This window comes from Monodon monoceros, unplaced genomic scaffold (genome assembly GCF_005190385.1).
Source record: "Monodon monoceros isolate NGI ecotype Baffin Bay Population unplaced genomic scaffold, NGI_Narwhal_1 Super_Scaffold_12, whole genome shotgun sequence".
Lineage (NCBI taxonomy): Eukaryota > Metazoa > Chordata > Mammalia > Artiodactyla > Monodontidae > Monodon > Monodon monoceros.
Genome location: NW_021703768.1, coordinates 58,564,621 through 58,577,409, shown reverse-complemented (window position 1 = coordinate 58,577,409; position 12,789 = coordinate 58,564,621). Strand labels below are relative to the sequence as shown.

Below are 12,789 nucleotides of genomic sequence, written 5' to 3'. Positions count from 1 at the left end.
TTAATAAGCTAATGTGAAGGCCAATGAGAACTGCAGCGTGGCATGTGGCTTGGTAAGTGAGCTAAATCGACATCAGCCGGCACTGCAAGCTCGGAACACAAACCCTGATGAGATAATTTCCTTCTTCACCAGGAAGGTCCTCCGACCTGATGAAAAGCTATATATCCCTCTTGGAGACAGCATAGTTGACAAAAACGCTCTAGTACTTAGAACATTTGTAGTGACTCTGTACACATTTACGAAGAACTTTCTTTCTCCACTCCCACCCCACCCCCTTACTCGGAATAGCATGTCATATTTATTAAGCACTATTATGTGTCAGGCACTGCCCTCAGGGATTTACGTGCATTATCTCATCTAATCTGCCCAACAGCCCTGTTAGGGAGGTAGTAATTTTATTGCCGTTGTACATATCACACAATGGAGGGTCAGAAAAGGATAAGCAACTTCTCAAGGTCATAGAGCTGCTAAGTGGTGGTACCTGAACATGAACTCAGGTTAAACCATGACTTTCTTTTCTTTTAAATCAAAATGAACCTAACCACGAAGGGACTTGAACCCTCAATCTTCTGATCCGAAGTCAGACGCCTTATCCATTAGGCCACGTGGTCACAGCACATTAACAGTTAGGTGCAGCCTCCTTGAAGGCGATACTGCTGTTGACTCCAGCCAGAGAGGACAGGGTGCATCCCAGATCCAACCAGGATTTTCCACTGCCTGCTGTCCTGTTCCCTGCCAGGACCTGCAGTGTGATAGAACAGAAGCACCACTGCATTCAACTCCCCGGCAGGGGGATGGCCACCAGGCAAAGCTTGAGGCCCCAGTTCCAACAGCAGGGGGTTGCAAATGGCCTTCAGGCTTTTATATTTTAAAAAAGCTTAATGGGATATCAAGAGCGGAGATCAACTAAATAAAATCATGACAGAACCCGACGAAGTGGGAAGCTCAGGAGTTTTGAAATTCATATCCTGTTTAAAATCAATGTACCTTAAGCATATTTCATGGTATTAAAGTTATAGGACATAAAATTCAATCACTCTTGTGGACAACTGAATAAAATGAATACAAACGCAGCATAGTCCCTGAACAAACATTCCCCACATGGTGTGGTTCCTGTGGAAACAATAAAAATAATCCAATTTAGTTATGCAGGGTTCACCTTCCCCTGCCTGTAATTAGTGCTGCTGCAATGGAGAAAGCAGAGAAAGAAAACCAGATACACTTCCAACGTAGAACTACATCTAGTCCCCAGCAAGGAACAGGTCTCTCTATCTGCAATTTCCAAATCTCATCTCTTATTACAGATATTTACCCTCCCTACTGAGGTCTCTCACAACTAACCATGTGATTCTTTTACCATTTTCATTCCATAGTCTAGTGCATCAAATAGGTGCTCAAAATATATTTGTTGATTGATCTGACCTGTTTTTGTTTATTTGTTTGTTAATTCATAAGAGGACTCTGTTCAGGAATAACGGCTGAGGCCCAAAGCTGAAAACAAGAGACTCTAAGAACCCCTACATTCTAGTGAGAGATCTCAGATAGGTGGCCACTCCCTGCAGGTCTTACCCATAGCAAGCAGATCGAGCCCTGCTAACACCAGACAAGAATCCCTCCACAGCCCATATAAAGAGATCAGGAAGAGAGTTGTTGGAAACCTAAATTTGGCGGGGGTGGGGTTGTGAAACCATGCAACTCAGATTGGGACTGGAACCCGGACAAAACCCAGGTTCTTGATGTCTTGTTGCAGAAAGAATTCAGTGAGAGACAAAGTGATAGGTAAGAAGTGGATTTGTTTAGAGAGAAACAAACTCCATAGACAGAGTGTGGGTCATCTCAGAAGGCGAGAGGCAACAGGGTTGTCAGTTTTTACAGGAGTGGGTAATTTCATAGGCTAATGAGTGGGAGGAGTATTCCAGCTATTTTGGGGAAGGGGTGGAGATTTCCAGGAATTGGGCCACCGCCCACTTTTTAGCCTTTTATGGTCGGCCTCAGAACTGTCATGGCACCTGTGGGTGTGTCATTTGGCTGATATATTACAATCAGTGTATAATGAGGCTCAAGGTCTACTGGAAGTAGAATCTTCCACCATCTCAACCTAGTTGGTTCTAACCAGTTTTTGTCATGTCCTATGTTTATGTCATTCTTTTAAAGGTTGTGCCCTGCCCCCTTCCCTCCTGTTTCTGGTGGGTATTTGACAGGGACATTATTTCCCTTTCTTATCCAAGTGGGGAATGGGGAAGCCCCAAAGGAATTATTTGTAAAGATTTTGGAGTACCTACAAGAAGGGGTGACTGGCATTTCATGTCCCAGATTGGACATGGGCTTAGCCAATGGGTTGAATGCCCTGCCCCTGTGCCACCATGAGAGTGATGGCAAAGTAGAAGGAAGGGGCATTGGTGGAGCTCTCTGCATTCCCACATGTGCAGTTTCTGGGGGTATTATGGACACACAGGAAGGGATTGATCTCTGGTGGTCTTGGCCTGCAGCAGCTTGAAGCAGGATCTCATTTCCCGGCCAGAGACTGAGGTCCAGCAGCGGCAGTGAGAGGGCTGAATTTTAGCCACCAGACCACCGGGGACCAATGACCAGTGACAAGGCCCTGGGTTGTCGGCTGTGTAGAAATGAATTTCCACATAGAGATGGAAAGTAGTGAAGCAAGTAAAGTGTTTATTAGGAGGAAAAAGAGTACAGTACGTGTGGATAGACACATAGGCGGGCTCAGAGAGAGAGAGTCGCGCCCTCGTGGTAGTTTGAATCACTTTTATGGGGCATTTCTTCTGGGATTCCTTTGACCAATCATCTTGCTTTGCCTGGTTCTGAGTCTGTATTTGGTTTATCTCAGGGTCCTCCCATGTCACATGTGCATCTCTTAGCCAAGATGGATTCTAGTGAAGAGGCCTATGGGTAGTTAGCATCACTTACTGTGGGGTGGCGCCCCCTCCCTTTTTGACGTCCAAGGAGCCTTTCTGTGCATGTGTAGTCAGGAAGGTCTCCTTGACTTGGAAAATGAGGAATATGTGGTCTTTTTATCTCTTATCTGGGCAGGGCCCAGCCTCCTCCGTCATCCTGCTTTTATGGAGTTTCTGCTATTATGGAGTTTCTGTCCACAGAGGAGAAACTGTTCAGCTCGGGGCCCATCTATCTCCTGCCTCAGGACCTGGACCTGACCTGCATTGCCAGCTTCTCCCCTAAGAGGGCTGTGTGCTGCCCAAGGTATTCTAGCAGCAACAGGTTGCTGGGCAGGCCGCTGTGTTGAGAGCAGGAGCTAGAGCTAGAGCTAGATGCAGTCAAGCTGGAGCTAGAGCTTTCACGTGATAGGAGGCCCCACAAGCTTCTGCAGAACTCCATGTGCAGCTCCAAGACCAAGCACGCCTCTGGGCACCGGCCATGGAGAGGATTGGTGATGACTCAGTTGTTCTGTTTCCACTTCAGCTGGCGTGTATTGCAATCCAGTTATGATGCTAACCACCAGACACAGCATCAGACACCTCAGGTTTAAGGGCTTGGTCTCCAACAAGACTGTCCTGACTTCAGATACCAGCTGCATATGGGGTCCCCAAGCCACCTATAATTTTGACCAACTGGCTGCAAACTGGGGGTTTCCACAACCCCCTCAGTTCAGTACTTCACTAGAACGACTCACGGAACTCAAGGAAGGACTATACTTACGACTATAGTTTTACTATAAAGGATACACATAGTGCGAGGTCTGGGAGGAAACGCAGAACTTGTATGCCCTCTCCTCACAGAATCAGGACACATCACCCTACCAGCACATCAATGTGTTCACCAACCAGGAAGCTCCACTGAGCATTGGCGTCCAGAATTTCTACTGGGGCTTCATTGCATAGACATGACTGGTTACATCACTGGCCCTGTGATTTAACTCAATGTCCAGCTCCTCTCACCTCCCCAGAGGTCAGGGCAGCTGAGAGTTCCAACTCCCTAAGCACATTCTTGGTCGTTCTGGGGACCAGCCTCCACCCTGAAGCAATCTAGGAACCCACCAGAGTTGCCTCCTTAGCATAACAAAGACATTCCTATCACTCAGGAAATTCCAAGGGGTTTTGTAGCTCTGTGCCAGGAACTAGGGACATTGGATATATTCCCCATTAAACAGTGACAGCCAGAGAAGCAGCCACAAGGAAAAGGAGACATTTAATAAAACTCTATCCTCTTCCCTGCCCCCAAACCAGAACCAGAATCTATTCAGGGAAGGAGAGGGTAGTCTGTAAATAGAAGACCACACTCCTCTCTACTCCAAGCCTCTTAAGCCTCAAGGCGCCTAAGTCTGGACTGGCAAAGGGAAAGAGCTCTGAATCAGATTGACGCTGAAATTTCACACTGAACCAAACTACATTTTAATAACTGAGAAGGACCTAAAAGTTATGAGATTTTTCTCAAGATACCATTAAGTGATGGGAAAGTAGGGTTTGACAGCATGTTTGAAAGCACGAGCTAGAAAAATAAAATTGCTTCATGTTTAAAGCACACTGAGCTTAACACTCATTTATAGCCACTAGGAGAGCTAATATAAAAAAAGATGGAGGGCTTCCCTGGTGGCGCAGTGGTTGGGAGTCTGCCTGCCCGTTGCGGGGGGCGTGGATTCGTGCCCCGGTCCGGGAAGATCCCGCATGCCATGGAGCGGCTGGGCCCGTGAGCCGTGGCCGCTGGGCTTGCGCGTCCGGGGCCTGTGCTCCGTGGCGGGGGTGGCCACAGCAGTGGGAGGCCCGCATGCCGCAGGAAAATAAAAAAAGATGGAAAATATCAAGTGTTGGCAAGGATGTGGAGCCACCAGAACTCTCATATACTTCTGAGGAGTGTAAACTCTTGCAACCACTTTGGAAAAATGTTTGGCAACATCTATTAAAGTTAAGTATAAGCATACATATGACCCACTCAATTCTACCCATAAGGATGTACCCAACAGAAATTCATGTGTTTGTTTATTAGAAGACATACTATCATGTTCATAGCAACACTATTCATAATAACCCCAAACTGCAGATTATCCAAATGGCCATCAATAGTAGAATGGATAGAAATAAGTTGTGGAATGTTTACAAATGGAATACTATACAGCAATGAGAATAAAGAATCCCAAACTACATGCAACAATGTGGATGAATCTCACAAACACAATATTGGTGTAGAGATCAGTCTTGGAAGATAGAAATAATGTCTCCCTTTGGAGCAAGAGGAAGATTTGTTTGTAGCCCACTCCAGTGATCCAGATTTCCTAAGCTCAAGGTCCTTTTCCTACAAGACAACCCACTGCGTGTGCAGGTGTAGCCTGGCCCTTCGCCTGTCACCCCCATGGGACTTGGGGCTCAGGGAACTGACACAAGAAAATGACAATATTCTAGCTCTAGCTATTGCTGTAAGTAATAAAATGTCCTATGCCTCTGATCCAGGATTCTCGGTGTCCTCTGCCAGCATCCATGAAACCAGCTGGCTAGCTTGATAGCTTGTAAATAGGGTACAATCCTCCCAGTTCCTGACCTCCTCATGCTTCCATGTGCACACATTTGAAAGATAATACTCCTGAGGGTACATCTATGAGTTTAATCTATAGACAATACTGGGGGGAGTACCTATGGAGTTGCAAAAACTCCACTTATCAGCCTTCTCTCCTCTGACCTAGGTATACCCATGCATTTTCAATTTTCTTTGTGCATCAATTCCTTAGATATTTTGTAGTGTCATTTGCTTTCATCAGATCACCCCCAGGTGAGGTTTCACAGGCAAGCTACCATTCACCCCACTGTCCCTTTCACACGGCTGAAATTTACTGGTTTCAGTCTCCTCTAATTTATCAAACTTAAGCTGTATTTAACCTTTCCCTTCCCTGTACAAGTTCCCTTTTTTCCGCTCTCTGCAGAAAGGCTCACTGGGTCCTTTCCCCATTTATACTTCTTGTTTGGAATGACATTTACTGAGCTTTTGTAGGCTGCCACTTAATCCTCCCCTCCACCTGACCCCACGTCACTGGTGTCTTCCTGATCAATTTACATTCAGTCATGTGTTGGTATTTCCTTATGAAGCTGTCACAAGAACAGAGCCATCATCACATTTCACATGACAGCTAGTGTGAAATTGTACCAATGCAAAGTAGTTGATGTTTTCCCCAAATCCCTGACCCTTATTTTGTTGATGACCCTTTTTTTCTACACTATTTCCTAACAGCAATGTTTCAGATGATTTTTAAGGTGTCTTGCTGGTTACTGAGGTTTTCTCTGTATAATTTTTTCTGTTCCGACTATAATTCTATTCTTGAATTTCCCAGTATGCAAGAAAGGCAACAATAGCAGGATGGTGTCTTAGTTTCCTCTCAATAAAAAAGAGTCATTAATTTAATTATATTTCACATAAACCGGCCTAACGCTTCTGAAACAGTTTGGGGTTGAACATTTTCTTTGGCTGAGTCAGAGAAACACAATTCTTTCCTTTGACAGCATTTTCCAATAAAAGATAAAGACTTAATATAATTGCTGTGTTTTAGACATGAGTTACACCCCGCGTGTGTTCAAGAAATATATACTTAAACAAAATTATAAACCATATCAGACTTCTAGAGAAGGTAAGACCCTTCCTCTTACCTAACATCTCAGTAGCATCTCACTTATATCTGTTTCACGACCACTACACATTTGGAATTCTCCCTTCAGGAAGTGAGCTTAATTAGCTGGTGGGCTTGAGAGTCCTGGCTGTAGTGCATGGTGGGGCTCAGGCAAGCTGAGTCTGAGCTGAACTCTGAAGTCCTGCAGTCGGCGTGGTGGACTAATTTATACCCAAGGGTAAAAATTAAGTCTAGTTCTTGGTAGCTAGCCAGAGTACTGCACAGAGCTAAAGCTGGGGATGCAGACTGCTGAGCTGAAATACACTTCATGTGTTCTTCCTCTTCACGCTGTGGTATGGAAATTGCTTCCGGGGCCTCTCACCTGCATATTTGTCTCTATTGCACTTATCACGTGACTTTTTAGCAAAATGTACGTTCATGAAAACAAGGATAAGTGATTATTGACTTTGCAGTCCAAATTAATAGATACTTATTTCTCCACTCAATCACGTGTCAAAATTCTATCGATATTCTATGTATCTCATTTCTCTATAAGGTTCATCTTTAACCAAAATTGATAGTAATTAGCTTTCACTATAACATCACAGTACATCAGTTCCCATGTCAACACACTGCATCTCAAAGTAACCAAGCATCCATCCTGAGAGAAGAGTAAAAGAATTTTCTTCTCTCATGTTTCTCTTAGTCTTTCTTGTGTTCAAGTTTCTGGTGTCCAACATCTCCTGCAATTTTCTTTTTTCTCCATTTGCACTTGAGTTCCAGGAGGGCCCTGCAAGGTGTCTTTGTTGGAAAGTCCTAAGGACACCAAAGAGCATCATTAAAGTCAGGCTCTGTCCACTATAAAACTCTTAGAGGAAAACATAGGCAGAACACTCTATGACATAAATCACAGCAAGATCCTTTTTGACCCACCTCCTAGAGAAATGGAAATAAAAACAAAAATAAACAAATGGGACCTAATGAAACTTCAAAGCTTTTGCAAAGCAAAGGAAAACATAAACAAGACAAAAAGACAACCCTCAGAATGGGAGAAAATATTTGCAAATGAAGCAACTGACAAAGGATTAATCTCCAAAATTTACAAGCAGCTCATGCAGCTCAATAACAAAAAAACAAAAAACCCACTCCAAAAATGTGCAGAAGACCTAAACAGACATTTCTCCAAAGAAGATATACAGACTGCCAACAAACACATGAAAGAATGCTCAACATCATTAATCATTAGAGAAATGCAAATCAAAACTACAATGAGGTATCATCTCACACCAGTCAGAATGGCCATCATCAAAAAATCTACAAACAATACATGCTGGAGAGGGTGCAGAGAAAAGGGAACCGTCTTGCACTGTTGGTGGGAATGTAAATTGATACAGCCACTATGGAGAACAGTATGGAGGTTCCTGAAAAAACTACAAATAGAACTACCATATGACCCAGCAATCCCACTACTGCGCATATACCCAGAAAAAACCATAATTCAAAAAGAGTCATGTACCACAGTGCTCATTGCAGCACTATTTACAATAGCCAGGACATGGAAGCCACCTAAGTGCCCATGACGGATGAATGGATAAAGATGTGGCACATATACACATAATGGAATATTACTCAGCCATAAAAATAAATGAAATTCAGTTATTTGTAGTGAGGTGGATGGACCTAGAGACTGTCATACAGAGTGAAGTAAATCAGAAAGAGAAAAACAAATACCGTATGCTAACACATATATATGGAATCTAAAAAAAAAAAAAGGTTCTGAAGAACCTAGGGGAAGGACAGGAATAAAGACGCAGATGTAGAGAATGGACTTGAGGACACGGGGAGGGGGAAGGGTAAGCTGGGACGAAGTGAGAGAGTGGCATGGACATATATACACTACCAAATGTAAAATAGTTAGCTAGTGGGAAGCAGCCATATAGCACAGGGAGATCAGCTCGGTGCTTTGTGACCACCTAGAGGGGTGGGATAGGGAGGGTGGGGGGGAGACGCAAGAGGGAGGAGATATGGGGATATATATATATGTATAGCTGATTCACTTTGTTATAAAGAAGAAACTAACACACCATTGTAAAGAAATGTTACTCCAACAAAGATGTTAAAAAAATAAAGTTAAAAAAAAAGTCAGGCTCTGTCAGCCTATCATGAGGAAGCGAGTCACATGCACCAGCATGATGCCATAATGTCCCTGTCATGTTCCCTGACACCATTACAGCTGTGCTTTGTTATCTGACTCCTCAGCTGGTGGTTTAACTGTTGGAACCTCTGTCTTATGTAGATTCTTCTTTAACTCTGGACAACTACAGTAACTACTGAGATAGACTGGAAGAGCTGACAATGCAAACATCATCCCTGAAATATGCCCAGCTCACACATCACAGACTGGTAACAACAAAGGAACAAGTTTGCATATCTGGGTGGAACAAAGTGTTTTTAACATAACAAAAGAATTATCTTATTTCTCCATTAGGGGACAAGATACCTACCAAAAAAATTCCCACTAAATGGATTTAAATCATTTGAAAGAAAATGAAAGGGCATCCAAATGGTGACTTGATTGCTACCCATGATATGTTCTTGAAACGTATTTTCAGGAACAGAAAAAAAAAAAAAAAAAAAAATGAGTATTGTTAAGTCAACAGATATGCTGTGAATAAGTAGGAAAATTTTTGACTAGTCATGAGAAAGTATATCACTAAGTGGAAGATCATGTACTAACAAGGGTTGCAGAGTGAGGGTTTCATTTTCCATCCCCAGAGATATTGAGAAATAGCTGATGAACTAATTTAAATGCCATAGCTCAGGAATTCTATCTGGCCTGGAATACATAGTCAATAAATATTTCTTGAATAAATCTGGAGCGGGGAAGCAAACAGATGTCATCAATTACAACAGCAAATCACAACTACCTATCTCCTTAGGGACTCACTTCCACACCAAATTTCTTGCCCTGCCCCCGGGATTCTCATCAAGAAGGGACAGCAGGGCTTTCCTGGTGGCGCAGTGGTTGAGAATCTGCCTGCCAATGCAGGGAATACGGGTTCGATCCCTGGTCTGGGAAGATCCCACATGCCGTGGAGCAACTGGGCCCGTAAGCCATAACTACTGAGCCTGCGCGTATGGAACCTGTGCTCCGCAACAAGAGAGGCCGCGACAGTGAGAGGCCCGCGCACCGCGATGAAGAGTGGCCCCCACTTGCCACAACTAGAGAAAGCCCTCGCACAGAAACGAAGACCCAACACAGCCAAAAATAAATAAATAAATTAAAAAAAAAAAAAAAAAAGGAACAACAAGGTCTGCCCCTCAGCTGAGTTTTGCACAATGGAGAGAAGAGGCAATTCCAAACAATTGTTTGAAGAGCAATAGTGGTAAGATTTGAACACAAAAAAGATGGAGAAGAAGCACAAGCAGAGGAGATAACTGTATCCTCTCATGGCAGGGTTGACAGTGAGTCTTGTCTGCATCAGTTTTAGTTGGACAGAAAGGAGTTCGGGACTGAATGCTGACTCTTGTCATGCCAGGAAGGTGAATCTTGGCAAACTCTGGGCATCGACTTTCTGTTTTTGCCTCCAGATTCTATTGAAATCAAGTGTCAGCTTGACCTAAGTGCTGTAAGTCATAACCCCGGGGTTGTGTCATCCTTCTATTATGTGGACTGATTCTAGGATATAATTAGTGGCTGCCTTATGAGTTATAACTGGACATATTGCATAGTTTTAGCCATTTTACTCAAATCAAGGTTATGAAGCAAGTATAAATGACACCTCTCTGCTTACAAGTGTGTTTTTAGTTATTTATTCATAATGATGATGGGTTTGCATAGTGATTCAGGTACACTTTCTAACCACTTCTTTCCTTATAATAAGCAATTTACTTAGGCAAGGTGGTTGGCTTGATTTAAGGGTATTGTCTGTGGTCATAATATGTAACTGGTCCATGCCATTCTTGCCCCATTATCTTGCCCTCCTTAGGACAATGTCTAAATCAATTAAAAACTTGGACCAACAGAATCAATTGTTATCCTGTGTTTACCGTAGATTCCAGGCAATAATTAAATAACCCAGTGGAATATGTAGCTCTCAATTCTCAGTGGCTGAGGCTAGAACTTGGAGAAATAATTGTCATAGTTAATGCCATAGCTCAATTTTGGTTTCAAGGGCCATCTCTTTTATTGGCTGAATCGACCTAAAGTACTGACCAGAGATATGACTCCCTGTGGTTCTCCTGCCCCTTCCATGGAGGGTCTACGAATAGTAAACTGGGAGATCTGGGATTGAGGGTCAGTAAAGGAAAGAACCTGCATTTGAGAATTATTCAAAATAACCTTGAATAAGTTGGTATTTAAAGAGCATAGAGCAGAAGTGCTCTGTATCTTTTTAAGAAGGATGCAGTTTTCAGGGGCTGTTGCATTCTACTTCTATTCTTCAGTTTGGTTCACATTCAAAGCCTAGAAGGGCCAGGTGATGTGGCTGCTTGAAGCAGCTCAGGAGAGACTGTGGCAAACTGCAGAACTCGCTTTCTGAAGAGGCAGCCTGGCTTCAGCTCCTGCCGATGCGGCCAGGGGGCAATCAAAGTCCCTGGCACCAGATTTTCTACTTGTCCAGAGAAACCAGGAATCTTGACTTTTTGATCCCATCAGCAGATTATTTCAATGCTGGCAAATAATCCAAAAACATTTTGAATGCCCTCCGGGCTAAATAATTCATGAGTGCAGAATAGATTCAGCCATGGGCCATGAGCTTGCGACCTCCACTTTGACACATCCTTGGAATTTCTGCTGATAGCCACATTTCAGTCTTTGTTTTTCAGAGTTGCTACAAATGTCGCTATTGAGCATGAAAAAACTGAAATCTATTGTTGCCATGGGAGCCTCAGCATTTTCAATGATGGGTAGAGATGATTTGTATTTAAACACTGCTAGCTAATATGGAATTCTATGAGTTAAAAATATAACAGATTACTATTTTTTAGGAAAAGCAAGCAATTCTGTTTTAGTCTTATCCAGCCCAGGATTGGGCTTAGAAACATTTATGATTTAATAAAGTCAGAAACACTATCTGTAAGCATTTCCCCTTTAATTTTAAGCCCTGTGTACCTCTAAAGGAAATGCAGTTATATCCATTTCTGGTTCATTTACATTAAATCAGTAAAATGTTGCTTCATATAATCCTTTTGATGTCTAAGATGCTTTTGGAAGTCGTTTAAAGAATGTTCTAATCCTTTTTCCCCTGTAGTCACATTTTTGACCAAAATAAACAAGTTCAAACACCAGAGGATTCTACTTCTAGGCTAGAACCCAAACCCTGCAGATTCTGTAAATTCTACATGGAGAAAAATGAATGAGTCTCTCCCTAATTATCACTATCGTCACTCATTCCATCCCATAGCAATGGTGAAATAAACTCATCAAGCAAAGAATTCCCATTTTACAGTTGCAAGACATAAAACCTATCCATTTTCAGTATGACTCTGAACTGAGGTCAAACCCTTAGATTCTTAAAATAACATGAACTTGGTCATGATGCTCAAAGTTACTGCTTGGTGTTCCTCTGAACGCAAACGTAACAAGGGCTGAAAAGATGTGCCATATGGGAAAGGAATATGCATTTATAAGATGATTCTTTATGCAGAGAGGACATACATTGTTTTACATGCACATTCAAACAGACAGAATTGATCTTCTGTGAAAGACGGAGCTATCCCCACATTACCAAGAGCTGTCACTTAAAATAAATTTTGATTAATATCATTTGCAAATCGAATACTGACTTGGTTTCTTTCCTTCCAACAGGAAATGCAGATCTGTAGGGATACAGGCAGAGAACATATGTAATCTCTTGGGAATGGACCATGATGAAATGACCCAAAACATGATTATTCCTTGCTACTTCCCGAAATCTGTTCCTCAAATCCCCAAACTCACAGTTCCCTGAATTTATGCTTCACAAAAGTGTTCAAGGGTTTTCAGACCACTAGCCCAGCTCCACAGAAAGTGCGGAAGGGAGGGATTTCAAAGATGTGCACGAATGGGTCAGCCAAGGTTCATTCCTTGAAATCTTCCAGATATTTATTAGGAGTTCATGGGAAGGGATGTTCATTTCTATCGACAAAGGATGGATTGCCCAAAATGTAAAGTGCAGGTATTTTTAAGTCTGTAGCCAGACTGAGATAAGCTTGCCTGCTGATGCCGGCTTGTTCAAATATACAAT

General features: G+C 42.8%; 1 non-coding gene across 1 annotated transcript; it reads right to left on the bottom strand.

The window, feature by feature from the left end:
• Positions 1 to 538: 538 nt before the first annotated feature.
• TRNAR-UCG lies at positions 539 to 611 on the bottom strand. The gene has a single exon. It is a non-coding gene; the product is annotated as a tRNA-Arg (tRNA).
• Positions 612 to 12,789: the final 12,178 nt, after the last annotated feature.